The sequence below is a fragment of the Pinus tabuliformis genome, chromosome Q (assembly GCF_031772625.1).
Source record: "Pinus tabuliformis cultivar Carrire ecotype Pingquan chromosome Q, CPIR1, whole genome shotgun sequence".
In the NCBI taxonomy this organism is placed as follows: domain Eukaryota; kingdom Viridiplantae; phylum Streptophyta; class Pinopsida; order Pinales; family Pinaceae; genus Pinus; species Pinus tabuliformis.
In genome coordinates this window covers 1126095828-1126123656 of record NC_142296.1, presented here as the reverse complement: position 1 = coordinate 1126123656, position 27829 = coordinate 1126095828, and the positions used below count along the sequence as shown (strand labels likewise).

General features: G+C 36.0%; 2 pseudogenes; both read left to right on the top strand.

Moving 5' to 3' along the window:
* Positions 1-9624, top strand: part of LOC149223487 (L-lactate dehydrogenase B-like) — a 44409-nt pseudogene extending 34785 nt beyond the window's left edge.
* Positions 9625-19277: 9653 nt separating this feature from the next.
* LOC149223486 (L-lactate dehydrogenase A pseudogene) lies at positions 19278-19922 on the top strand (annotated as a pseudogene).
* Positions 19923-27829: the final 7907 nt, after the last annotated feature.

Genomic DNA, 27829 nt, shown 5'->3' with positions numbered 1-27829 from the left:
GTGATGTTTTTCTCATATTTATGTGCACCTTAATTTGATTTGAGAAAATTCATCTGTGTAGGACCAGGAATAAACATAAGGTTTATTCATTAAGAAATTGTTTCCACATAAATTATAATAAGAATAAATACATAGTAATACATGGAAGATAATACTCGTCATTAGAGGATTTATCGCCATGATTCATGTATCTATTACTTAATACAGATTATCAATGGGTTTTAAGATGAGACATTAAGTTTGGAAGTATGGACCAAGTGGGAGAATGTTAAGCTCCATCTCCCATAACGGTCGCTGACTATCTGGAATCTGTCTGCCATCGAATCAGCTCCATCTGCCAACCGATTCCATTGATTCAGGAAACTATGTGCAGTTAAATTAATTTCTTGTTGGAGCTTTCTGAAGTGGTCCATTACTCCATCTGGAGTTCTCAACCTTGATCTGTGGAACACCTGACACATAGCCAACAGAAGCTTGATGAAAGCTTGGCTATAAATTTATCTGTTTGGTACCCAAGCTTGCATCTCAATTCCCTCCACTTACACCATCAAGTTGAGAGAGCAGAGCCTGGAAGTACCTTCAGATTTTCTTATCTGCCTGTTTTGAAAGTGCCAAATAAGACTTGGGAACAATCTGCCTGTCTTTATATAATCTTTTCTTTTGGTTGCAGGCGTATTTCAAATCTTCTGAGAGGAAATACGAGTCATTGTTATTCAAAAGGCCGCATATCATTTTTGCAAAGCCTTCCCTAGTGATCTTGGGTTCTCCGCTTGTTTTTTTCTTTTCTTTTTTCCAGCCTGTTCTCCATGAGTACAATCGGTTACCCAATTCAGCTATTTCACCCATCTTGGTCAATGCCCATTTCTAAGTTCTAACTATTCTGGGTTTTCATTTTAGTGGCCAGAGGGGTTCTTCGCTGTTTTATTTTTGCAACGCTGCCAATCCCTTCAGCTTGAAATCTGCTCGGATTGTCCTAAACATTGTGCGCAACTGTTTTGTTTTTTGGGTATCCGATGAGCGTTTCAATGACATTCTGATCCTTTAATGTGTTGAATAGATCCCACATTTTAGAGACTACTGGTTTTTGGTATTGTTTGTTTGTTTCAACAAGCAATGGTACAATTTCAGACAGCGTATTTTTAAGTTGCAATTGTGTTCATGGTGTTAATGTGCCCACATAGTGATCTACTGTTTTTCTGATTCGCTGAGTAGAAGTGGACTGCTTCAAGATCGGAGTGAGGTGCATCAATGTCTGGAGGTAAGCTTTCGTGGGCATCCAGTTTTTATGATTCTTTACAATAAGTATTTTTTTTTTTTAATTTCGCATTAATTTCAGATTTGGCTTCATTGAAATTCGATTGTTAATTAGAATCATCGTTGCATATGATTACAAGTAGCTAATGATGTAGTTTTTAATGATAAATATTTAGGCAATTTTCTAATTATTAATCGAATAAAATATAGATTAAAAAACATCAAATTAGAACTATCAAGAATTATTGAACTATCTTGCTGTTTCCGTAATTATTCAAAATATTTAAAAACAAATAAAAAACTATCAAAAATCATCAAATTAGAACTATCACGTTGTTTCCCTAATTATTCAAAAAATTTAAAAACCATATAATATATTTTCCTTATAAATTTCTTAAAAGCCAAAAACTAAATTACAACCAAATTTATTATGAATAAATAGTTAGAATTTCATACTCAATGTGAATGTCCAAGTACTCTATGAAAGAGATTAAAATTTAAAAAAGTGAGAAAAAAATTATTTTATTGTGAAAAATAAGAAAATTAAAATTTAAGAAAAAATAAATAAATAAAATAAAATATTATGAAAATGAAAATTTAATATAGCAATTACTTATTTAGTTTTTATATCTACTTTTGGTGATTTTTTTTTAATATAAAAAAAATATAATAACACATTAAAGTAACTTCGATGGAAGTGAACTACTATTTTTTAATCATTAATCACCCATGTATGGCAGAGCAAACCATCAATAACATCCTTGTATTACATAACAAATCATCAACAACATCCTTGTCCCTTCTATCATCAGTATTATCTAACTGGATCCATCCACCACCAAGGAGAATTAAGTTTCAACGGTTCAATATTATGGAGAATTACCTTTCAATAGTTCAATATCTACAACTAGATGACAAAATTAATGCACAAAAAATGGAGGACAATTTTTCCAAAAATACAAATCAAAGAAAATAAAAAAATTGGGAGATTGTGATGTGTCTAAACCCAATTTTAGCGTATTAATGGCAGAATTGAACCGAATTGTTGGAAAGACAGAGGAGACAAAACACAAATTTACACATAAAACACACGAGCGGCGAATCTTTTATTGATCATACAAAAATTTATTCTTACAATGAACCCAGTGAAGGGTATTTAATCTTGTCCAACTAGGGACTTGCCTAAAATATCTTGACATGCACACACTCACACTCTAAATATGGATTGCACTCAACTCTTCATCCATCACTTGCCTTGACTCAAGGCTCACTTAACGAACTCTCTAATTTTAGCCAACTCCTCATGCGGAGTAATTACAATTTCTAACACTCCTCCTTAATTACGAATTTTAGCCAACTCCTCATGCGGGAGTAATTGCAATTTCTAACACTACTCCTTAATTACGATTGTATGACTCAATATGAATCAACATGACTCAACAATGTCTCCTAGGATTACAATAGAAATTGAATTAATTATCACTTAAACATGCACTGTTGGTCTATGTCTTAGTTAGGCTTACAATGATTTAAGACTTTACAATTTTGTATTTTCTTTTTCTCTTTTTCCAAATTTTAAATCCTTGTGTGGACTTTATTCTCTGTTGCAGACTTTCAAGTTGTAGGCTGCCATATTCTTCAGACATGTTAGAGATCATACATTTTTCTATATGACTTTTCATGGAATTTGTGGTCAGAGATACTTCATCTAATCTATAGACCTTACTCACAATATATGTATCTCTACATGCTGTTACCACAAGAGCGAAGCATTCAAACTGCCTTTAAGATCTTTAAGGCTGAAGTAGAGAAACAATATTCCAAACAAATTTCTTTGTGCCAGATCTTAATAGTGGAGAATATTATCTTTAGATACTCCATTGCTGGACAATGGTTTCAAGGCCATTCATCTAAATTTCTTCAAGAGCATATCATTGTTTCACTTTACATCATGCCTAGTTCAACCGACTAGAATGGTGCACACTCAAGAATCATCATGAACATTTATTCAATTATGGTGCGGAGCTATGCTTAAGCACATCCAATCTTTTTTATTGGTTTGTGTACTGAATTACTTCAAATATGGCAGTCAAATTTATTAAACCGAGTTTCAACCAAGGCTGTTATTTAAAACGCCTGAATTAAAAAAATGTTAAAAACGAGTTTGCGACATGATGCACTTTGGGGATGCCCGTCTGAAGTGAGAATTTATAATCCACAAGAGAAGAAGCTGGAACCTTCCATTAGTGGGTTGTTCATTGGATACGCTGAAAGGTCTAAATTACAGATTTTATTGTTGATTTCAACAGCACTAGGATTGTGGAATCAAGAAATGCAAAGTTTCTTGAAAATGACTTGATCAGTGGGAGCAATCAAACCAGAAACATAGTTTCTTAGAAGGATCATTCAAAATCTCAACCTTCCACTTCAAGTGATAGATTGGTTATTGTTCATAGCACCCTCAAGTACAAATTGGTGTTGAACAACCAATTGTTGAAATCCACAAGCTGCTGACGATATTCTAGTAGATCAAGAAGTTCAAGAGTTGCCAATATCACTTTGAACAACAAGTTGAACCACATACTTCTCAGGAAGATGATGGTACAACATTAAGAAGATCTACTAGACCAAAGAGATCAGCAATTCCTAATGATTATGTTGTGTATCTACAAGAATCTGACTACTCTTGGAGCCGAAAATGATCCCGAGTCTTTTCACAAGCTATGAGTTGCAAAGAATCAGAACTATGGTACAACCCCATGAAGGAAGAGATGAATTCCATAAAGAGTAACGAAGTCTGGGATCTTGTTGAGTTGCCTGATGGTGCAAAAGTTGTTGGATGTAAATGGGTCTTTAAGACAAAGAAAGACTCATTGGGCAACATTGAGAGATACAAGGCAAGACTTGTTGCTAAGGGATTCACTCAGAAAGAAGGAATCGACTACACAGAGACTTTTTCTCCTGTAGCGAAGAAAGATTCCTTGCGCATCATTATGGCATTAGTAGCCCATTTTGACTTGGAGTTGCTAACAAATGGATGTGAAAACAACTTTTCTTAATGGAGATCTAGAGGAGGAGGTTTACATGAACAACCTGAAGGATTCCCCTCTAGTGATGGTGAGAAATTGGTTTGCAAGCTCAAGTTATATGGTTTAAAACAAGCATCCCACCAATGGTATTTGAAATTCCATAATGTAATTTCTTCTTTCGGTTTTGTAGAAAACATTATGGATCAATGTATATACCTGAAAGTTAGTGGGAGTAAAATTTGTTTTCTTGTTTTATGATGTGGATGACATTTTGCTAGCAATCAATAATAAGGGTTTGCTACATGAGGTGAAACAATTCCTCTCTAAAAATCATTTGATATGAAGGATATGGGTGAGGCATCTTATGTCATTGGCATTAAGATCCATCCATACAGATTTCGAGGGATCTTGGGTCTGTCACAGGAAACTTATATTAAAAAAATTTTAGAGAGATTTCGGATGAAAATTACCCACCAACTTTAAGCTTCACCATTACCCAAATATAAATTCTTTCGCAACCAATGCCCGAAGAACGACTTTGAAAGAGGCCAATTTAAAACATTACACAAGACCTTTTGCTAATTTGGAGCCCATATTTCAATCTATAAAAAAAAACCCTTTGACATTAGTTCACGAATTTCTTTAACCTTGCCCACGTGCTCTTTCTTTGTTGACTTCTCATAGGCTTTGCTTGCAACAGGGATGACGTCATTCAATCAGTGCTATGACACCTTCTCAATATGGCACGCAATCGGTGGCTTCTAAGTATAGCTGGCAGCTCTTCTTTTCACCTTCCAAATTAATTGTGATTTTTCAACGAGCTGCTGCCTCACTCACGGTGGCTTGTTTAAACCTTCGCGTTATATGACAATTTGAATTCGTTGTTCGTCTTATGATGCGCAACGTGTAACGCTCTAACGCGGCTCTATGTTAAGTCCACCAGCGTTATAACGCTCTGAACACTGCTGTATGGTGCGTTATAATTCTCAAACACTGAGGAACAATTATTTTTCTCACAGATTATTTGGTCTATTTGGCTCTTTGTAACCTAACTCTGATATTAATTTGTAGGAAACGCAGAGGAGACAAAACACAAATTCACACATAAAACATGTTGGGAAGGAAAATTAGACAAAGCATGAATTCACACATAAGAGACACGAGTTGCTCTTCTACTGACTAAAAACATGATGTTTACAGGGTCAAAGGGTCAAGCTTAATCAATTTAAGACTTTTTCCTTAGCGTACTTTGACAATATTTTGACATGCAATTCTCTACACTGAATTCTGAACACTTGACACTTTTTCTCAACTTAGTCCAACACTCAATTCAACATTTGAGAAAATCATCATCTTTGTAGGCGAGGACTAAACATAAGATTAATTCATTAAAAATGTTTCCACATAAATTATGAATAAGAATCAAATACATAATATGACTTGACTTAATACTCATCAAACATGTCTCCTAGTCTATGTCTCAACGAGTCTTACAATGACTCAATTTTTTTATTTTATTTTTCCGCTTCTTCCAAATTTTAAATCCTCAAAATCATCTCCCATAACTCTGTTAAACTTTCTTGTTGTCTGGCTTTAATCACTTGTTCTGCTGCAATTTTTCTTTGATTTTTTTTGAATTTGTGCTGAAACAAAATCTGATATTTTTTACTACACTTTCTCTTCAAATATGCGTTCAACCATGTACTATTGCCTCAATATTGCATCTGTCAAACTGTCTTATTTGCACTTGTTGCTTGCTGCAATTTCTATTTTTTATTTTCTTTCTGCCAATTTTTTGATAGAAAATTCTTAGCTACACTTGACTCCATTGTTGCGTTCAACCATGTACTAATGCCGCAAATTGCATCTTCAAACTGTCTTATTTGCTCTTTTCTTGTGCTTCATATTTTTTATTTTCTTTCTGAATTCACACATAATTCTTAGCTCTTCATGAGTTGAAAAATGGCTCTTCTATTGATCACACAAAAAATGATGCTTCATTGAACCCGGTGAAGGGCATTTCACACATTTTTCCAACTAGCCTTGCCTATTGATGTTAGTTTGACCGGTGAATTATGTAATTTTGGGTAAAATGCCTAAAATAGTGACAGTTCTTACCGAAATTTAGTTATGTAACGGAGGTCGATGGTATAAAACTAGTGTAATGTCCGAGAAATGTAATTAGTGGAGAATCTCTTGTTGAATTAATAAATTCCAATCCCTTGCCCAGTGGATGTTTCCTTGACACTCTGTCGAGGTTTTACCACGTAAATCATGTGTGTCTATTTGCATGAGTTTGAATTTAGTTTCTTTTCTTGGTCAATGTATAACTGAATGGGTTTAGTTTCTTTTTTTAATTCTTTCCTATTCTACCAACAAGTGGTATCAGAGCGTGAGCGTGAATCTTCCTGTGGTGAAGAAACAATTTCAGCGTAGAGCAACTGGATCACTGTGTGGCTGAGTGTGTGGCTGAGCGTAGAGCGTGCCAAAATTGTGTATCGGAGCAACCTGCTCTGCGTAAGAAAGAAATGGACTCCTTAGCCAAGACAATACCTAGGATCTTGTAGAGCTTCCTAAAGGGAGAAGTGTTGTTGGATGCAAATGGGTCTTCAAGCTGAAACAGAAAGTTGATGGAAGTATCGAGAGGTATAAGGCGAGACTGGTAGCAAAATGGTATTCTCATGTTGAAGGTATAGACTTTCATGACATTTTTTCTCTAGTTGTAAAACTTGTTTTTATTTGTACTGTGTTGGCACTAACTGCGTTATTTAATCTTGAGTTAGAACAGTTAGATGTTAAAACAACTTTTCTAAATGGTGATTTGAACGAAGAGATATATATGGAACAACCAAAAGGTTTTGTACGAGATCGCAGCAGAAAATTAGTTTGCAAGCTCAGGAAATCATTGTATGGTCTGAGGCAGTCTCCCAAACAATGGTACAAGAAGTTTGATTCCTTCATGGTGAGCTAGAACTTTATAAGAAGTGAGTATGATCATTGTGTATACTTTAAAAGTTTCAATGGCATATTCATTATTTTAGCTTCGTATGTTGACGATATGCTTATTGCAAGCAAAAACATGGAAGAGATCAACAGGTTAAAGGCTCAACTCTCTAGGACGTTTGATATGAAGGATCTTGGAGCAGCAAAACATATCTTGGGTATGGAGATACACAAAGACAGGAAAAATGGTAAGCTTTGGTTATCACAGCAGAAGTATGTGGAGAAAGTACTTGAAAAGTTCTCTATGAACAATGTGAAACCTGTTAATGTTTCACTAGCTTCCCATTTTAAGCTTTCTTCGGTTTTGAGTCCTAGAGCTGATGAAGAAAAGCAGTGTATGTCTCATGTACCATATGCAAATGCTGTAGGGAACTTAATGTATGCGATGGTATCTACAAGATCTGACATTTCACATGCAGTTGGAGTTGTCAGCAGGTTCATGGAAAATCCAGGTAAAGAACATTGGCAAGTAGTGAAATGGGTGCTTCGATATCTAAGAGGCACAAGTGACCATTGCATCGTCTTTAATGGTAGTGAAGGATTAGTCTGTGGATATGTAGACGCTGACTATGCAGGTGATTTGGACAAAAGAAGATCTACTACAGGTTATGTCTTTACTCTTGCAGGTGGAGCAATTAGTTGGATGTCAAAGATTCAAGAAACAGTTGCGTTGTCCACTACCGAAGCTGAATATATAACTGCTTCAGATGCCAGTAAAGAAGCAATCTGGTTAAAGGGTCTGCTCGATGAAATTGGAAGAACGCAAGAGAAAGTGAATGTGCTTTGTGACAGTCAAAGTGCTATTCACTTGGCTCTAAACTCTGCGTATCATAGCAGAACCAAGCACATTGATGTAAGATATCATTCTTTGAGACATGTGATCGATGGCGGAAAAGTAGCTCTTAAAAGGGTCCATACGCGAGAGAATTGTGCAGACATATTCACAAAGCCAGTTACAGTAGAGAAGCTGCGGTGGTGTTTAGCTTCTCTTGGCTTGCAGAAAAGATGATGAATGGCCATGGGCAAGGGATTAGGAAAATTGTTGTCAAGGTGGAGTTTGTTAGTTTGACAACGAATTATGTAATTTTGGGTAAAATGTAACTAGTCAGTTCTATACCGAAATGTTAGTTATGTAACGGAGGTCGATGGTATAAAACTAGTGAATGCCCGAGAAATGTAATTGTGGGGAACCATTGTTGAATTAATAAATTCCAATCCCTTGCCCTGTGGATGTTTCCTTGACACCTTGTTGAGGTTTTACCACGTAAACCCTGTGTGTCTATTTGCATGAGTTTGAATTCAGTTTCTTTTCTTGGTCAATGTATAACTGAATGAGTTTAGTTTCTTTTCTTAATTCTTTCCTATTCTACCAACATAAAATACCTTGACATGCAACCACACACTAAAAGTCCTCTATCACTAAACTCGACTTGACTCAACACTCCAACATTCAATCCTCAACACTTACTTAACTTACTCTCTAATTTTAGCCAACTTCACATGTGGGAGTAATTAAAATTTCTAATAAAACACACTACCTGCGGCTCTTCTATTGATCACACAAGACTTGATTTTTACAATGAACTAGGTGAAAAATATTTAACTTTTTCCAACTAGCCATTTGCCTAAAATATCTTGACAGGCACAAAAAGTGAACTCACACTTATCTATCACTCACTTTGACCAACACTCACTTCACTGGCTCTCTAATTTTAACGAACTCCTCAGGTGGAAGTAATTACAATTTCTCATACGAAACCCTGAATTTTCGAATTATTCAACCCGATTAAGGCGAATTTGGTAACTATGGTTTCACTCGAATAAAGCGATGGGCAACGACACCAACTCGAGTCCTCGCGCTTTTCCTCCATGACCGCAGATCATCTGAACGTTAATGCACAGGACGTGCAGGCGTACATCGTACAGCTCGGTGGTTCTGTTGTTGAGCATTAGCGTGGGGGACGTCCCCGTGTTGAGGTTCCTGGACAAGTAGGAAATCCAGGACGAGAAAGAGCATCTGGAAGCCATTCACCAGTCCTTGGTGAACAACGCTTACGAGGTTATCAAATTGAAGGGGTACGCTTCGTGGGCGATCAGATACTCTACTACATACTTGGTGAAATATGTGAATCGAAATCAGAGGAGGGTTCATCCCATTTTTGTGATGGCCAAGGGCTTCCACGGTATAGAAGAGGAGGTGTTCCTGAGCCTGCCCGCTCAGCTGGGAAGGGGAGGGATACTGGTCGTTGCCAGCATTCACTTGACAGAGGAAGAAACTCATTGTCTCAAGACGTCAGCGGAAGCCATTTTTGAAGTTCAGAAGCACCTCCACATTTGAGCTGAGAGCATTATATCGTACTCCGGGGCACTACATTTTAAAATTTTCCTATGCATGCGTTGATTTGACTTTAGGGTTTTATTGAGAAATCTTTTGCAAAACGACTTGGATACTACACAGTAGCATCCCCTTTTTCATGTATGTTGTTTTTATTTATTGAATTTCTTTATTTCCTGCAAAGAGCTTTACTTCAGTATTTCGTGTACCTTTTCCTGTATTTATCTTGGTGATTTTCTCTGTAAATATTTTTTCTTCTCATAGGGAGTGTAATTATTTCTCTAATTTCATATAAGATTTCCCATGCGATTTTTTTTGATAATCCTGGATCAACTATATTTTACGTTACTATTTTATAGTTTTTCAATCTATAGAAAATCTTCTCTACATAATTACCTTTAGGGTTTTGGATGCAACATTCTTGTGATTAGGTTTTGGTTAATAGCTTCAGCTTTACCACGAGAGTTTTTATGGTTTTGGATAACATTCTTGTGATTAGGTTTCGCTTAATAGCTTCAGCTTTACCATGAGAATTTTTATGGTAGTTTCTCTAAATTAATTATGAATTTATTCAATTTATGAGATTTACTAATTTTAATATAATTAATCATAAATTTATTTAATATTTTGAAAATGAGTAATTTTAACCAAATTAAATTTTAAATATTAGTAACATTCGTTAATTTTAACATAACTAATCATAAATTTATTTGATAATTTGAGAATGGCTAATTTTAATCAAATTTAGATTTAAATAACATGTGTCATTTCTCTATGCAACCTAAGTGATGTTATGATTTTTTTTTCAAATACTTAATGTTTCTTATTTGAATTTTACTAAGGGATTATTTTCTAATACGAATTATGTTCCAATTTTTTTATTAGCTATAGTTTAGTTGGATAACTAGAACATTAATATAAATTTCAATGAAGATACAACCACCACTATTATTTATTATCTGCAAAAATAGTCTTATGGGTTCTTGGATTAATGACAAAACTTTAGTTTCCTTTTGGCTTGTGTTTGGTTTATCAAACTCTAAAAATTAAAAGAGGATTTGATGTTTAATTTTTCATTAGTCTTTGTGTGGGTATTGAGGTAAGAGAGGATTTGATGTTTAATTTTTATTACCCTTAAGAGAGGATTTTATGTTTAATTTTTCATTAGCTTTAAGAGAGGATTTTATGTTTAATTTTTCATTAGCCTTAAGAGAGGATTTGATGTTTAATTTTTGGTTAGCCTTTTTGTGGGCAGATCTCAAGCTCTGATACCATGTTGAGGTTTTCCATTACACCAAAACCTGCAAGCATTAGTAAACTTCCAAACCATTATCATTACCTTTTGAGTGGTCCCAGAGTAGTTGATAGTCCAAGTGATGTATTCCGAACTGTGAGTGTGAAAATCCAACATGGGAAAATTCATCTATAAAAACCTCATATTTTAAAAATTAAAATAATAGCTAAAAAAATTTATTAACTCTTCCCACTCCTTTCCCTATCCCAAAGTTCAACCCCATCCACTCTCCCCACTCCCTTCCTTCTCCCTCTTACTCCTCTCATATCCCTTGTTGCTTTTTCACCCATCCCCTTCTTACCGCCCCACAAATAAATATATTCCTCCCATATCCATGGTTTCTTGTTCATCCATCCCCTTCTTACCCTCCCACAAATAAAGATACTCCTCTCATATCCCTGGTTGCTTGTTCACTCATCCCCTTTTTACCCTCCCACAAATAAAGATATTAATTTTTATTAAGAGAATGGTAGATGTGTGAAAGAAATAGAAGAGAGACTATTAAGAGTTTAAAACTAGCAGTTGCACCACATGTTGTAATGGGAATGCCGTAAGGCGAGAGCAGAAGAAGGCAAGAGTAAGGCAGGCAAGAGCAAGAGCTAACTACTATATTAATATTAATTTCTTTTAAATAACCCTCCATGTTCTTAAACTTACTGCCCCACAGATAAATATATTCCTCCCATATCCCTGGTTTCTTGTTCATCCATCCCCTTCTTACCCTCCCACAAATAAAGATACTCCTCCCATATCCCTAGTTACTCGTTCACCCATCCCTTTCTTACCCTACCACAAATAAAGATATTAATTTTTATTAAGGGAATGGTAGATGTGTGAAAGAAATAGAAGAGAGACTATTAAGAGTTTAAAATTACTTCAACCCTTACACATACCTAATGAAATATGGGAAGAAATATATATGGATTTCATTACAATACTACTAAAATAAAAAAGCTAACGGAATTATTTTCATTCTAGTCGGTGGACTCACAAAATATGCACATTTTTGTGAAAAAGTACATATACTCTAAGAAGGTGATAGAGTTTTCATAAAGTAAATTCATAGGTATCATGGATTTCCCAAGGTAATATATGTGATAGAAATCTAAAATTCATGGGAAATTTTTGGAAGAAATTATAGAAGATTACAAAAAAAATATTAACTATGAGTTCATCATATCATCCAAAAATAGGTAGTTAAATAGAAATATTTGGAGAGTTATAAAAAAAACTTCCCCAACTGGTACAATTCCTCTAGTAAAATGAAATTGTAATACTACTTATCAGACAAAAAAGTCCCCATTTGAAGCTCTTTTGGGATATTTAGTAGTTGTTGTATCACACATTATTTTCAAAACAATTTCAAAAAATAGACCATAGATTTACATAAAGAGAAGAAACAAAACACTTTACTGATAATTAAACAAAACCTTCAAAATATCTAAAATAAGATGAAACAACAAGCAGATGAACTTCACAACAAAATAATATGAAGTAAGAGTTTGAGTGTTTCTATTTTCTAGTAATATAACCATTTAACTCTCAAAGAAAATAAAATAAAATACTAGTTTCAAAAATTTATATTTTTTTAAAAATCATTTACAAAATTAAACAAATAGCTTATAAGTTAAATTTTCATTTTACAAATATTCTTAAAATTTTCCATATCTATTATATAAAATTATTATAATACATATTAAACATATAAAATTAAATGGAAAAAATTAACATAGTTAAAAATTTATAATATCTTGAAATACAACCATTACCAAGTACCTAATCAAATAAATATAACTCAAGGAAAAATCCGCTGAGAAAAATAAACAATTTATGAAATAACATCCTCAATTATAAGATTTTGAAGCACATTTTTTTTTTTTTAACTATAAATTATCATATTCATTTTGATTATGGTATCATATCGACGATCATACTTATCTCCTCTTTATCTCCTATATATAAACCAAATAGATTCATTTTAATAAACGATATATCTCGCGTTTAGATATGTCATTTGTTTTTTTAAATGTTATTTAATATTTTAAATAGTTTTAAATATATTTAGAAATTATAATTATATAAAATTTATTTCGAAATGAAAATATCATAAAAATATTTAAAATATATATATATATATATATATAAAAGTTGAATAGTAAGTTTTTTAGTTTTATTTGTTATTTTTTCGATGTTATAATTCTAATTGAATCTATAATGGACATTGTTTTCCAAATATTCGTATAAAAGAATTTCCTTTACTTTTCAAATGAAACTGTCATATACTTTTGGCTTCTATTATCATAACCTTAGTTTTTCTAGTATTAACAGTTATACCATTTTGGAGAAGAAATCTTGGAAGATTCGAAGTTCCTTGTTAAGATGCTAATGACTCCTTGCCAAAAAAACAATATATTTAGCATAAAGGAGAGGAGTTATGACCATATGACCATACCAGTGAACATGGGGCCAAGACAACCTGCCTCTTCCAAACACTATTCTAGCATACTAATGTATATGCCAAAATGGATAAGGGATAAGAGAAAACCTTACTTGGACCCAATATCACATTTAATTTCTTAATCTTGGAAATAACATTTAGGCACAACCTTGTCAAAAACTGACAACTTGAGAGGACCATTATCCCTTCTAGCCTCTTTCATAGTTTTGTTCTAGGAACAATGACAACAACTTTTCTAAAGTCAACAAAACAACATATCAGTTTTATTTCTGGGGCATTCCTTTGCAATTATCTTAAGAGTAACAAAATGGTCCATGGTTGAATGATACTTCCTAAACACAATTTAGCCTTTAGCTCTTCAACCCAAAGGCTAATCTCTTTTTCTAAAATAAGTTAGTACAACTTGGCTAAAATGTGACTAATCATAATGGTCTTGTAATTAGAGGAAATAATTGTATCCTCACTCTTAAAGATAGAGAAAATAAACTTATGTGTCCAAGGTTTAGAGAAGCCTTGCTTCACTGCCAAATTAAAAAGGTTGTGTATGCTTGAAATGAGAATAGGTTCTGTTATGAAACCAGCTCAAGAAAAGATAGAAAAGATAGATCCACGCCTTAGAATTCAGCCTCTTCGAGGGGGCAACCTCCTTTACATTACATAAATGAACAATTCTTGGATGATACAAATGACAAAACCTCCTTTCTATATATAGGAGTCTAAGGAGTCACAATATAATCCAGCCGACCTAACAATAATAATATAAAGCCACAAAAATAACAATAGAGGGATTCTATGGGGCACAGAAATAACAATAAGGGGGTAATAGGGGCACATCAATATAAATAAGGGGTATAACTATAATAGTAATGGGGTAATCACTAGTATTATAGGGACCCAACATGCCCCTCTCCTTCAAAAAAGTGTTGTCCTCAACGCTTGAGTAATTCTGGATACTTCTGCATAAAATTCTCATCCTCCCATGTGGAATCTTCAGCGGATAAGTTCTTCCACTTGATAAGATACTCTGAAATTGATCGATTTCGTAGCTGTCGAGTTCTTGTTTCTGTGACTGCTTCCGGTTCCAATATAATTTTTCCTTCCTCGTCAAGTTCTGGCAATATTGTTTGAATTGGGAGCTTGTCGCCTATAACCTTCTTTAAACATGAAACATGGAAAACTGGGTGCAATCGAGAAGCTGCAGGAAGCTCCAATTTGTATGCCATAGTACCAATCTTTTGCAGCACCTTGTACGGACCATAATACTTTGGTGATAGTTTATTATCCTTCTTAGCTTGCTTTAGGGACATTTGCTTATATGGTTGTAGCCGTAGGAATACCCAATCACCTACATCAAAACTTCTTTCACTGCGATGTTGATCTGCCTGTTGTTTCATTCTATTTTGTGCCAACACGAGGTTATCCTTTAAGAGTTGGAGGACTTGTTGTTGATGTTTGATGTGATGTTCCACTGCCTGAACCTTAGAATTTTCTCTTAAATATGATGTGATGGATGGTGGTTGATACCCATAAAGTGCCATAAATGGGGTCATTTTTGTTGCCGTATGGAAGGAAGTGTTATACCACCATTCAGCCAGAGGCAACCATTTGACCCATTGTGTCTGTTTATCAGATACAAAGCAACAAAGATATCCTTCCAAACATTTGTTTACTATCTCAGTTTGCCCATCAGATTGAGGATGATAAGATGAGCTATGAGCTAACTGAGTACCAAGACAATAAAATAATTCTGTCCAAAAATTTCCAGTGAAAATGGGATCTCTGTCACTTACAATAATCTTTGGGTTTCCATGTAGCTTTTGAACTGTTTCCATAAATGCAGTAGAAACTGTACTGGCTTTAAATGGGTGTGATAATGCACAAAAGTGTGCATACTTGGTAAGACTGTCAACTACCACCATGATGACACTCTTTCCCTCAGACTTGGGTAAACCTGTGATAAAATCCATTGAAACCTCCTCCCAACGTTGGCTTGGAATGGATAAAGGTTGTAATAGACCCGGTGTCTTAATTGTTTCAACTTTATTTTGTTGGCAAACCAAACATTCCGCCACAAACTTTTGAATATCTAATTTAAGGCCATCCCAAAAAAACTCCTTCTTAACCCTGTGGTAAGTTTTTAAAAATCCTGAGTGCCCTCCTAAGGGAGAAGTGTGCAATTCCATAAGAATCTTTTGTTTTAGCTGGGAATTCTTACAGAGGTATAAGCGATCTTTGTACCATAACGAATCATTCTTCCAGCTAAATGTATCAGAAGTACTGGAATCTTGTTGTAGCTTTCGAATAAGTGCCCACACTTCTTCATCATTCTTCCATTCCTCCCTTGCTTCGATTATCCAATCTGGTTGGATAATAGAAATGGCACACAACAATGCTTCCACATCCTCATCCTTTCTTGAGAGTGCATCTGCCACCACATTTTGCTTCCCTTTTTTGTAGATGATTTCAAAGTCATAACCCAACATCTTTGTGACCCACTTTTGTTTCTCTTCAGAGGATAATCTTTGTTCTAAAAAGTATTTAAGGCTATCATGATCTGTTTTTACCTTGAAGTGTCTTCCCATTAGGTAGGGTCGCCATTTCTTAAGTGCATGGAGTATTGCCAACATTTCCTTCTCATAAATAGCTTTACTTAAAAACTTTCCCTTGATTGGACGACTTTCAAAAGCAATGGGTCTTTCATCTTGCATTAGAACAACACCAATTCCATTTCTTGAAGCATCACATTCCACAATAAAGGTTTTTGTGAAGTCCGGTGTAGCTAAGACCGGTGCTTGGCACATTGCCTCTTTAAGATGTTCAAAGGCCTTTGTTGCTTCCGGAGTCCATGAAAACGAATCTTTCTTCAATAATGTTGTTAGAGGTGCTGCTATTCTCCCATAATTCTTAACAAACTTGCGATAATACCCTGTCAACCCAAGAAATCCTCGCAGATGCTTTATGGATGTGGGGATTTTCCATTCCTTAATGGCTTTAATTTTGCTAGGGTCTACCTTAACTCCTTCATGAGATACAATATGACCCAAATATTCCACCTCCTGGACTCCAAAGAAACATTTGGATCTTTTTGCATATAATTGTTTCTCCTCCAATAGTTGTAGCACCCTGTCAACATGTTCAACATGATCCTTCCAAGACTTGCTGTAGATTAGTATATCATCAAAAAATACTAACACAAATTTTCTAAGGAATGGTTTGAAAATTGAATTCATCAAACCTTGAAATGTTGAAGGTGCATTGGTAAGGCCAAAAGGCATGACCAAAAATTCATAATGACCCTCATGAGTTCTAAATGTCGTTTTCGGAATGTCTTCAATCTTCATTCTGATTTGATGATATCCCGAACGAAGATCCAACTTGGTGAAGTAAATTGATCCATGCAATTCATCCAGTAATTCATCAATGACAGGAATGGGGAACTTATCTTTAATAGTGAGCTTGTTGAGCTCCCTATAATCCGGACACATGCGCCATGATCCATCCTTCTTGTGCACCAATACTACTGGAGCTGAGAAAGAACTTTGACTCGGTTGAATTATACCAGCCTCAAGCATTTCTGCAACCATACGTTCAATTTCACTTTTTTGGACATAGGGATATCTGTACGGCCTGATGTTTGGAGGAACACTTCCTGGAATCAGATGAATAGCATGATCATGATCACGCATAGGTGGGAGACCTTTGGGAGTCTCAATTACCTTGGAATGATTGTCCAGGACTTTTTGGAGATCTGGAGCAATAGATGATTCCAATGTGGAAACATCTAGCGAACATAATTGTGCAATTACACCTCTTTGCTCCTTTTTTAGAAGCTTAGTCATGCCATTAGAGCTTATTATCTTTCCTGGTTTCCCTGCAATACCCCTTAATTCAACTTCCTTTCCTTCCACAGAAAATTTCATGAAAAGTTCTTGAAAATTAAAAGCTATTGTACCCAAGGATTGTAGCCATTGGACTCCTAGTACAACATCGGCACCTCCCATTGGAATGGAAAGCATTGGGCTAGTCAATACATATTCTCCCATGGATAGCTTGATATTATGGCACTTTCCAGAGCAATTTATTGTTCCTCCATTTGCAACCATCACTTGACACTCTGGTGCTGGATATAGGAAGCAATTCAATTCTTTTGCTACCCTACAATGAATAAAATTGTGGGTGCTTCCTGAATCAATCAACACTATTACCTTTTTCTTCTTGATTTGTCCTTCTATCTTGATGGTTTGGGAGTGGTAATTCCCGCTAATGCATTACAAGATATGGTCGGATTTATTTGTTCTTCATCTAGGCTTTGTTCCTGGAATATATCCTCTTCTTTTGACCTTTCTTGCTCCTTTTCTTCTTCCTCTTCACAATCTATGTAGAATAATTTCTTCTCAACACACTTATGACCTTTTGTGTATTTTCTATCACAATTGTAACAAAGCCCTTTTGCTCTTTTTTCTTCCAATTGTTGTGGTGTCAACCTTGTAGGTTGTGGAAGACTAGGGGCAACAACACTTCCGTCTTTATAGTTGTGAGTGGTATGCTTCCTAGTTGCCATAATTTTGCTTTCCATTTTTCTTGCTAACCTGAATGCCTTCTCTAATGAATCAGGTTCCCAAAGGCGAACATCATGTTGGATATTATCCTTTAAAGACCCTATGAACACATCAATCCTATGCTCCTCTGGAATATCTTTTACCCTTATGTTCAATTTTTGGAACTCCTCAATGTGCTCCATTACTGAACCCTTTTGTTTGAGACTTATCAATTGGCTAAAAAAAGTATTGCTTTTTGTGTCCTCATAATGTGCTATCAATTCTTCCGTAAAAATTGCCCAAGTGATAAATTGTTTACGAGAACAAAGCCATTGATACCATACAAAGGGTTTCGCTGCTCCAAACAGGTCATCGTGGCATTTTCGCTATAACTTTTTTTCTGTAACGTTTCAGAAGTCGCAAAAAAAACCCATTTGAGAAGAATTGGCGCTGAATCTTGGGTCCGAATTTCAGATCTTTTCGCGTGATATTTTCGGATATATGATCTGAGGAAGTTGGCCTTTTTGCAGACTCCTAAATTACATTCAAAACAGGTGACCTGGGGAAAATCATCATAACTCTCTCTGTGAGGATCGGATTGAAATTTCGTAAAAAGGTACAGAAAGAGGACGGACTGTAGTTTTTTGTGTGTGTGTTTCAGATTCAAAGGTTGAAACAGTGACTCATGGCACGTCGTACAAGTTCGCTCTACTGAACCAGTCTAAAAGCAAGTCACTGTGGGAGATTTCACATAACTCTTCCTTGGAGAATCCAATTTGGCTCAGAATTGTGGCATTGGAAAGAGGATGCAGAAGGCTACTATAGGTAGCAATTTCAGAACTGGATGATCCGAAATTACAGAGATACATCAGATTCAATATCAGGCTTCTTTTAAGTGAAAAAAGGTGTGTAGATTTTTTTAAATTTTTGCTTAAGCTTGGTTTGAAAATTTATTTTGAAGGAATTCAAAGGGCATAGTAGAGCACTATTATCGGTAACTGATGCCCCGAGGAAAGAAAATGCAAACACCTAGTAAGGAACCTGAAAGCTCTGATACCAAATGTTATGAAACCAGCTCAAGAAAAGATAGAAAAGATAGATCCACGCCTTAGAATTCAGTCTAAGGAGTCACAATATAATCCAGCTGACCTAACAATAATAATATAAAGCCACAAAAATAACAATAGAGGGATTCTATGGGGCACAGAAATAACAATAAGGGGGTAATAGGGGCACAACAATATAAATAAGGGGTATAACTATAATAGTAATGGGGTAATCACTAGTATTATAGGGACCCAATAGGTTCTGACATTTAAAATTTCAACTTGCCAACGTTCAACACTCTTAAGCTTTCCCATTAACAATGTCTTCGTGCCTCAATCTGGTGGAGCGCAATTTCCATCTCTTCAAGTCCATCGTGCCGCAGCTCGTGAAATACAACCCCGACACCATCCTGCTGGTCGTCTCAAACCCAGTGGACATACTGACATACATCGCGTGGAAGCTCTCTGGTTTGCCGTCTAACAAAGTGATGGGCAGCGGCACCAACCTCGATTCCTCGCGCTTTCGCTCCATGATCACAGATCATCTGGACGTGAATGCGCAGGACGTGCAGGCGTACATCGTAGGCGAGCACGGCGACAGCTCGGTGGCTCTGTGGTCGAGCATCAGCGTGGGGGGCGTCCCAGTGTTGAGCTTCCTGGACAAGCAGGAAATTCCGTATGAGAAAGAACATCTGGAAGCCATTCACCAGGTCGTGGTGAACAGTGCTTATGAGGTTATCAAATTGAAGGGGTACACTTTGTGGGCTATAGGATACTCAAATGCTAACTTGGTGAAAAGTGTGATTCGAAACCAGAGGAGGGTTCATCCCGTTTCGGTGATGGCTCAGCTGGGAAGAGGAGGGATACTGGGCGTTGCCAGCATCCACTTGACAGAGGAAGAAACCCATTGTCTCAAGATGTCAACGGACGCCATCTTTGAAGTTCAGAAGCACCTCCACATTTGAGCTGAGAGCATTATATCGTACTGCAGGACACTAATTTTAAAATCTTCCGATGGATACATTGATTTGATTTGACTTTAGGATTTTTCTCGGGGAAATCTTTTGCTAAACGACTTGGATTCTACATAGCTAGCATCCATTTTTCATAGGTGTTGTTTTTGTTTATTGAAAAAAACAAAATAGCTAGAGATCCATCTATATATCTGTTGTTTTTACTTATTGAAATTTCCTTGCAAAGACCTTTTCTTCCAGTATTTCTTGTATATTTTTTTTGTACGAGGAGTTCAATTGTTTTTCTAATTTCTTAAAAGTTTTCACATAGTAAAAAAAATTGGTAATCCTAGGATAAACTATACTTTAAATTCCTATTTTATAGATTTTCAATCTGTACAAAAATTTCCTATACATATTTTAATAAATTCTCTTTTATCTATAAAAGTCTACTCTACTATATCCCATCTATTATTTTTCATCATAAAATATAATTTTCTTTAGGGTTTTGGATGCAACCTGATTAGGTTTTGCTTGAGAGGTTTACTCTACTATATCCCATCAAATATTTTTATCATAAAATATAAATTTCTATAGGGTTTTGGATGTAACGTGATTACGTTTTGCTGGTTCGTTTCATCCTTAGCATGGCCACTTCTATAGGCTGGCTTCTCATAATTAATCATAAATTTATTAAATCTTTTTGACATTAATTAATTTTAACTCAATTAGTATGTAAATAAATTTATTAAATCTTAGATTAATTAATTTTAACTCAATTAATATTTAATATTTTATGTTTTATTTTTTTCCTTTCACAAAGCTAATCTTTGCGTAAAGAAGTTTTTTCTAATAGGAGCAACTTTCCCAATTTTTCACTAGTTATGGTAGTTCATTTGGATATCTAGAACATTAGTATATATTTTAATTGAGATATAGCTATCTCGATTATTTATTTATTTACAAAAGTATTGTCTGGTTGAATTAAGTGTTGAGTCCCTCAAACTCCATAAACAAATTATGAGGTGATTACATATTTATGTTTTCATCGTTCTTTGTTTAAGGGTTTGTAATTGAAAAGTAAAATAATAACTAAAAACTCTTGTAAACTCCCCTTACCCTCCTCTCTATCGCACAGTTCAACCCCATTCACTCTCCCCACTCCCTTTCTTCTCTCTCTTACTCCTTGAGATCCCTGGTTGCTTGTTCACTTATCACCTTCTCCCCCTCCCAAAAATAAATATATCAAAAATATCTAAGAGAATGGTAGGTGTGTCACAGAAGTAGAGGAGAGACTATTAAGAGTTTAAAATTATGTAAGATCCCAAATGGAAAAATAATCAACAAATATAGAATATTTTATTGTTCTAAATGAAATGCTGACAAGCCAAACGTAGAACACAGGAGACCTAAAAGAAATGTAGCCTTTATTTATATTATTAACTAAAGAAGATAGTACATGCCCATACAAAATATTGGAGCCCCTGCAATGGCATGCACGACTGCTCAACAAAAGAAAAAACAAAATACTGAAGCACAATCACGAACCTTGAATGGATCCACAGACAAATCACACCCACGGAGTTTTCGTCCTTGGGATCAAACTAGAATTGGCCTTGCCAAGTTCTCAATAAAACACAATAAGATAGATAAACTCAAGATTATCACATTGTCAAGCTCGTATCCCTTTTTATAGGCTTGATGGACTCTCTAGAGACTTTATTTTATTGTTTTCCCTTGAAAAATGAAGGCAAATAGCATGGGTCAATGCCATGGCAAAATACCACAGTAAATACCATGGGCAGATTCCATCCACTTTGACCATATCCAAAAAAGGGAATATTACAAATCCTCCTGCCTAAAGATTGCTTTCCCTTAAGTAATCCAATTCTATCCACAACAGAAACATTTGTATATTGATACTTGGATCCCATAAAACCAAGTGTGCTATTCCATGCCTCCAAGCTAAATGATCCCGAATGGATCCATCGATACCTAGATCCCAAACAATCCTTGGGTTAATCCTGCCCCCAATGGATTCTCCTAGATCCCAATGCCACCTAAGTCTTGGGACTTATGGGTTATGATACCATCTCAACCCTCAATCATTTCTCGTGCTTAAGGGACTAAGTTGCAATATTCCCTTGCCTAAGAGTATCCCATCAATAAAGTCTCAACTCAAAATCTCTCGCCAATCCATATCATGGGAAGGATATAATCCATAAATGTTTGCACATGGAATAAGTCTACCATGTTGATGTTTCCTGATGCTCAACTCATGTTGCTCCACTCGGTCACCCAACATAATCCATTTGTAGAACTCTGCCCTATTATCCTCAATGTATAAACGTGGGTTGGTAGTGTTGCAAGCCTTATCTATGTATTCTTCTTGAGGGCTGTGGAACTCCCAATTGTACTCCTGTTGCTGCCTTGTGAGGGACTTGAGTCGTTCCTCAACACAAGACAGCTTGGTCGTTGATTCAGCACATACCCCTATGAGCTCCTCAATTTTCCTATGCTGTTGTAAGACAGTTTCTCAGACTGTTCAAACTCTTTGCTTCAGCATCATAAGATCTGTCTTGAAATGCATGATCTTTTCCCAAAAATCCTTTGTTGGAAATTGTGGTGCCTTGCCAAATTCTTTTGTATATGTCTGCACCCGATGCTCAACTATCATAGCTCTAGCTTGAACCTTTGATCAAATCTCTAGAAATGGATCATCTTGCATAATCTATTTTTCATGCTACTCGTTATGATCATGCTCATCATACTAGTTTACCATCATTGTCTCCTCATTTAAGTCTTCTTGAATGTATGCTTCCTAGCCTTCTCCAATTTGTTTTCCATCCTCTTTAGTTATCAGACATGGATGCAATGGTGGACTCCTATTTACACTTAATAGCTCATACTCTACATGGATGTCCTCCTAGAGATCTATGGAATTAGTTCTACAAGAGCCTACCATATTGTTATGAATAATTACCTCCTTGCTTTTCCCATGTACTTTGTCAAGATAATTGATTATCCTCGGCTTGTCCTGCAAGTCTTTCTGAATAAAATTGTGTTGTTTCTCACCATCTATACTTGACTGCTCGGATCCTTCAGATAAATCCTCATGGTGTGAAGGAATTTCCTTTGGTCCTGTCCTCATTGCCTCCTTCCTATCACATGGACGTGAATGGTTAAGTGCCCAAGATCAATGTATATGCCAAAAAGGGTAGGAGATAAGGGACAACCTTGCTTGAACCCAATATTGCATTTAATTTCTTACAACCTTGTCATAAAATCCAGGTCAACTTGAGAGGAACATTATCTCTTCTAGCCTCTTCCATAATTTTTTGTAGGAAAAATGTCAAAAGCTTTTCTAAAGTCAACAAAAAAATAGAGGATATAAGTTTTGTTATTGAGGAATTCCTTTGAAATTATCTTAAGAGTAACAAAATGGTCCACAGTTGAATGATATGACCCAAACCTAGTTTCTCCATTAGCTTTGTTACGATGGCTTTCAGGTCAAAGGCTAATCTCCTTTTCTAAAATAAGCTCGTACAAATTGGCTAAATGTGGCTACTCTTAATGGTCATGTGATTATAGGAAATGATTATATTCTCATTCTTAAATATGAGCATAATAAGGCTCTATGTCTAAGGCGCAGGGAAGCCTTGCTTCACTGCCAAATTAAAAAGCTTGTGTATGTGTGAGATGAGGATAGGTTCTCACGTTTTAAAAAAAATTAGCTAGGTAGCCTTCCATGCCTTTAGTTTTCCCATTGGCAAGCTTCTTAACCCCAAAATTAATGTCTTCCAAAAAAAAGATATCATCCTCAATAAGGGAATTCAAAATGGTGTCATGGCATCACGGGATTCATAGAGGTTTTTAAGAGTAAATCTTCTAGTTTTTTGAGGGAATCAATTTTTTTCTTTAGTCCTATGAATATAATTTTCCTCCAATACTTTCTAGTGTCAGAATTAGAGAGGTGCAATAAATTCTTTCTACTTATATAACACATTTTCTTTCTTTTAATAAGATCTTTGTAAGGGTTGGAAGGAGGGGGGAGGATTTTCTTCAATACCGAAGGAAATCTAGAAGTTAAGTATTCCTGGGGACTTGGCAAGAGGACAAACAATTTGGCTGAAATATATGTGCTTCTGCTTGGGCTTCGCTTGGCTAAAGAAAGAAATATCTCAAAGATAGTAATCCTAGGAGATTCCCTTCTCACCATACAACATTGCAAAGAGTCTCCATTCCTAATAATAATCATCTCAACCTTCTTTTCCACATAATTCAAAATATATTAGACCATTTTCATGATAATTCGTTCTATCACATCTTGAGAGGTCAAAATAAGGAAGTAGACAAGCAAGAAAATCATGCTTGTCTTCTAGAAGCAGGACAAACCATCATCAATGGCATGGTAGGATAGCAATATATTCCATGAATTATTCCTTCCCTATTCCTTCTCATCATATAAATGTTGGAGCCTATGGATATATTTCAAATGTAATGGAAATATATAAGGGATTCCAAGTTAACACCCTTACATTCCCCTCTTCTCCTTACACCAGAAGGCATAAGATTTACAAAACGACTTGGGGGCCTATATTTATTGATGTGATGGTGGGAAAAGGTACATATTTCCATGCATATATATAGCTCTCTCAGTGCTTGCATGTGGCAAGCTCTTTCTCAGGACATTTCTTCAATTTGATTTTTGCTCTTGTACCTGCATTACTTATGGCTTCAGTGTGGTGGGAGTTAATGGATTTCAATGTTGAAGGGATATTTGTAGCATGTGAGCTCTTGGGTCTTGTGTTTAAATTGATGGACTGTGTTTGGGAGATTCGACTCCAGGTTGTAGGTAACTTGTGCTTTTATGGGGATCGTGCTAAATATGCTTGGTACTGGTGGACAATTCTTGTTTGTTAAATTTCCATTGCCTGGTATGGAAATCACTTTATGGTTTCATCAGTGCCTATCCAGAGATGTTGATCTTACATAATGTCTAAGGTCTTAAATCACAAGGATAATACTGGGGTTTGGTGGATGCCCCTAATCAATTTCATAACCAAGACTTTCTCCCTCTTGGCTTGAAGACATGATTTCTTCCCCTATGGATTGTATTTGGTTTCTCTATAGGTTTAGGGACGCATTCCCAAGCTTCTTCTCAACGTAATAGAAGGATTCTCTAAATATTATTGGACTCTTCTACAAGCATATGTGATTTATATGCTCCAAACTCTAAACATTGGAGGTTCTAGGCTTCATAGGCTCGTTTAGTCTAATTGTGACTCATTAGTATATCGAAGGTGCCTCTCTTTACACTTTCTTGTCAATTCAAAAGGTGAATTTCACGTGGACCTATGCTGCCCTTCACTTCTCTCACAGAATTTCTAGTTGGCTGCTTCCTCCTCTCCTTCCTATTCACTAAATTATTTGTATTTTAAGTCCCCTAGTCCTTGTCTCTCTACGCATTTTGATTCTCTGGGTGCCACTTCATTGGTTAGACTCTTACCTCCTTCTTGCTCCTTAGTTTCTAGCTTCAAGTGTAACAACCCTGGGTTAAAAGTTCATGCAATAAAGAATAAAGGAAAAATAATACCAAGGTCATGGGACACTTATTCCAAGCTTAATGTTGGGAAAAACATCCTAGTGTGGGTGTTCAATTGGTTTATTATGGCTAAGGGAAATTGGAAAACACAATGGAAAGGCTTTGTAAAGACAAGAAGAATTAAATGGCAATTTATTTAAGGAAATAAAGGAAACTAGGAGAAAAGGAAGGTGAAGAGTCACAGGTTGCATGTGAGGAAGAAATTGAAGGAAAATAATGGAAAATGAAGAAAATAGAGGCCTTATTAATAAAAAGGCTTTTGATGATCAGCTCACAACATTATTTTCCAGTTTAGCTTCTCTCTCTATTCTCTCTCTCTCTCTCTCATACTCTTGGACACATAGAGTATTCTTGAAGAACTCTAGCATTCGAGGAATAAAGGAAAAGGAAGGACAAGAAATCAAATGGAAGCAAAGATCAAGAAAGGAAGGGAGGGATTAAGTAGCTACAACAAGATTACTTGCATGTATCGAGTTGCATGTATGATTTCCTTGCTATTCTTGGCATGCATGGTACATGCATGTATGTATTTGTCTCTCTTGTTGTCATTGGCATGGGTTTTTCTAGGTGTGATAGAGGTTTTCAACTTTGCCTTGCCATTTACAAATAGCCATGATGTGATGGGGTTTCTCTTACTTGATTGAGCTAGATTGCCGGATGGTTTTGAAACTGAGTGGGGTGGTATCAAGGGAGAAACACAAGCCCTGGGAATCCCTGGACTAATGAAGGTGGGATTGTATTAAATCTTGATTTTGTATGCCCTCGTTAGGCCTAGGAATCCTCGATGGGTGAATGGCAGGATATACAGTAAATCCTAGAGGGTGGAGCTTCGTTGGGCCTAGGAATCCTTGACTGATGAATGACGAGATATACATTAATGCCTAGAGCTGGAGACGAAAAAATTACTCATGGTTTAAATGGAGATATATGGAGGCATCCATGCTTGTATAGGCCTAGTGATCCCTGAACTAATATATGGTGGGATTGCGGTAAAGCTTGGTAGTGTATGTTCCTTATTTTGGCCTAGGAATCCCTTGGCAAGATTGCGATAAAGCCTCATTATATAGATGAGGGATTGGGCCTAGGAATCCTTTGGTGGATTGTGGTAAAGCCTGAGGAATCCTTGTTTTTTTGTTGTAAGTCCCATATTCATGCTTGGAGTACGGCACGAGGGTGATTGGCTAAAAGAAATATTTGGTTCAGCCTAATCTATGGTTGGGTGGTACATGGAAGTCCCTAGCCTAGTTGCATTTTTCATATGTTAATAAGAGCTCTTTTCCTCTTGTGTATTATGTGTAAATGTGTTTTTTATTATGTGATTATAATGGTTATTCTATTATTATTATTATGCTCGTTATATGTTGGTTATAAGCATGGTTTATGACAGACTAGAGTTATGGCTCTCATCATGTTATGATTAGTAAATGAATGAATAATGAATGTGTAACCTAATAGATGATAATGCATCTATTATGAGAGGGCACCATACCTTCTTGAAAAATCTCAGATAAGTATGAAGTCCCTATGCTTAGATGTGTTTATATGACTTGCAGACTACATGTTCATGATTTGTTTGATGAAATTTATGTTATGGCTAAGCCTTGTTGGGCTAGTCCTAGTTTAAGTTTTGCATTATAGGTCTTGTCATCTTGTTATTTATCAATTCTGGAAGTTTCATGAAGTTCTGGGCAGAGGCATGAGTCTTGTCCCTGAAAAAGTGGCTCAGAATTCGGGGTCGCTAGCACAAAACTGCCTGAAAAAGGCCATAGTCGCATGTAGTCCTTACTGTGGGAGCAATCGAGGGTCTTAGTCACATGGAAGTCTTGTCATGGGAGAAATTATGGGACTAGTTTAGCAAAAAGTCGAGTTCTCTAAGGCGATTGGACACATGGAGGGGTCAGTTGGCTCTTGAAGGTTTTGTAGCTCCTGAGGAAGGTCATTTTGGTTTTTTTTAGTCGATTCCATTTCCTTAACTATACTTGGGGAGTTGAATCATATCATCGTAACTCTTCGTCACATGTTTACCCTGATGGATCGATTAGCTTGGGTATATGTGGAGGAGAGTGTAACATCGAGACCACTTGGCTACTGGCCCTCCTTGAACTTCACATTCTCCCCACTGTCAATCCTCTTATGGATCATTGACAACATACTGTAGCTACTTATTGATGGGCCTCCTAAATAGGTATAAATCAAGGCCCATCTAGCCATCCTTCAACATACATTTACCTCTCTCTTTGCATTTGATGACACCTTTTTGGACTATAATGTGTTCATTAGGGAGATTAAGGAATATTTGTCATATCTTGTAGAC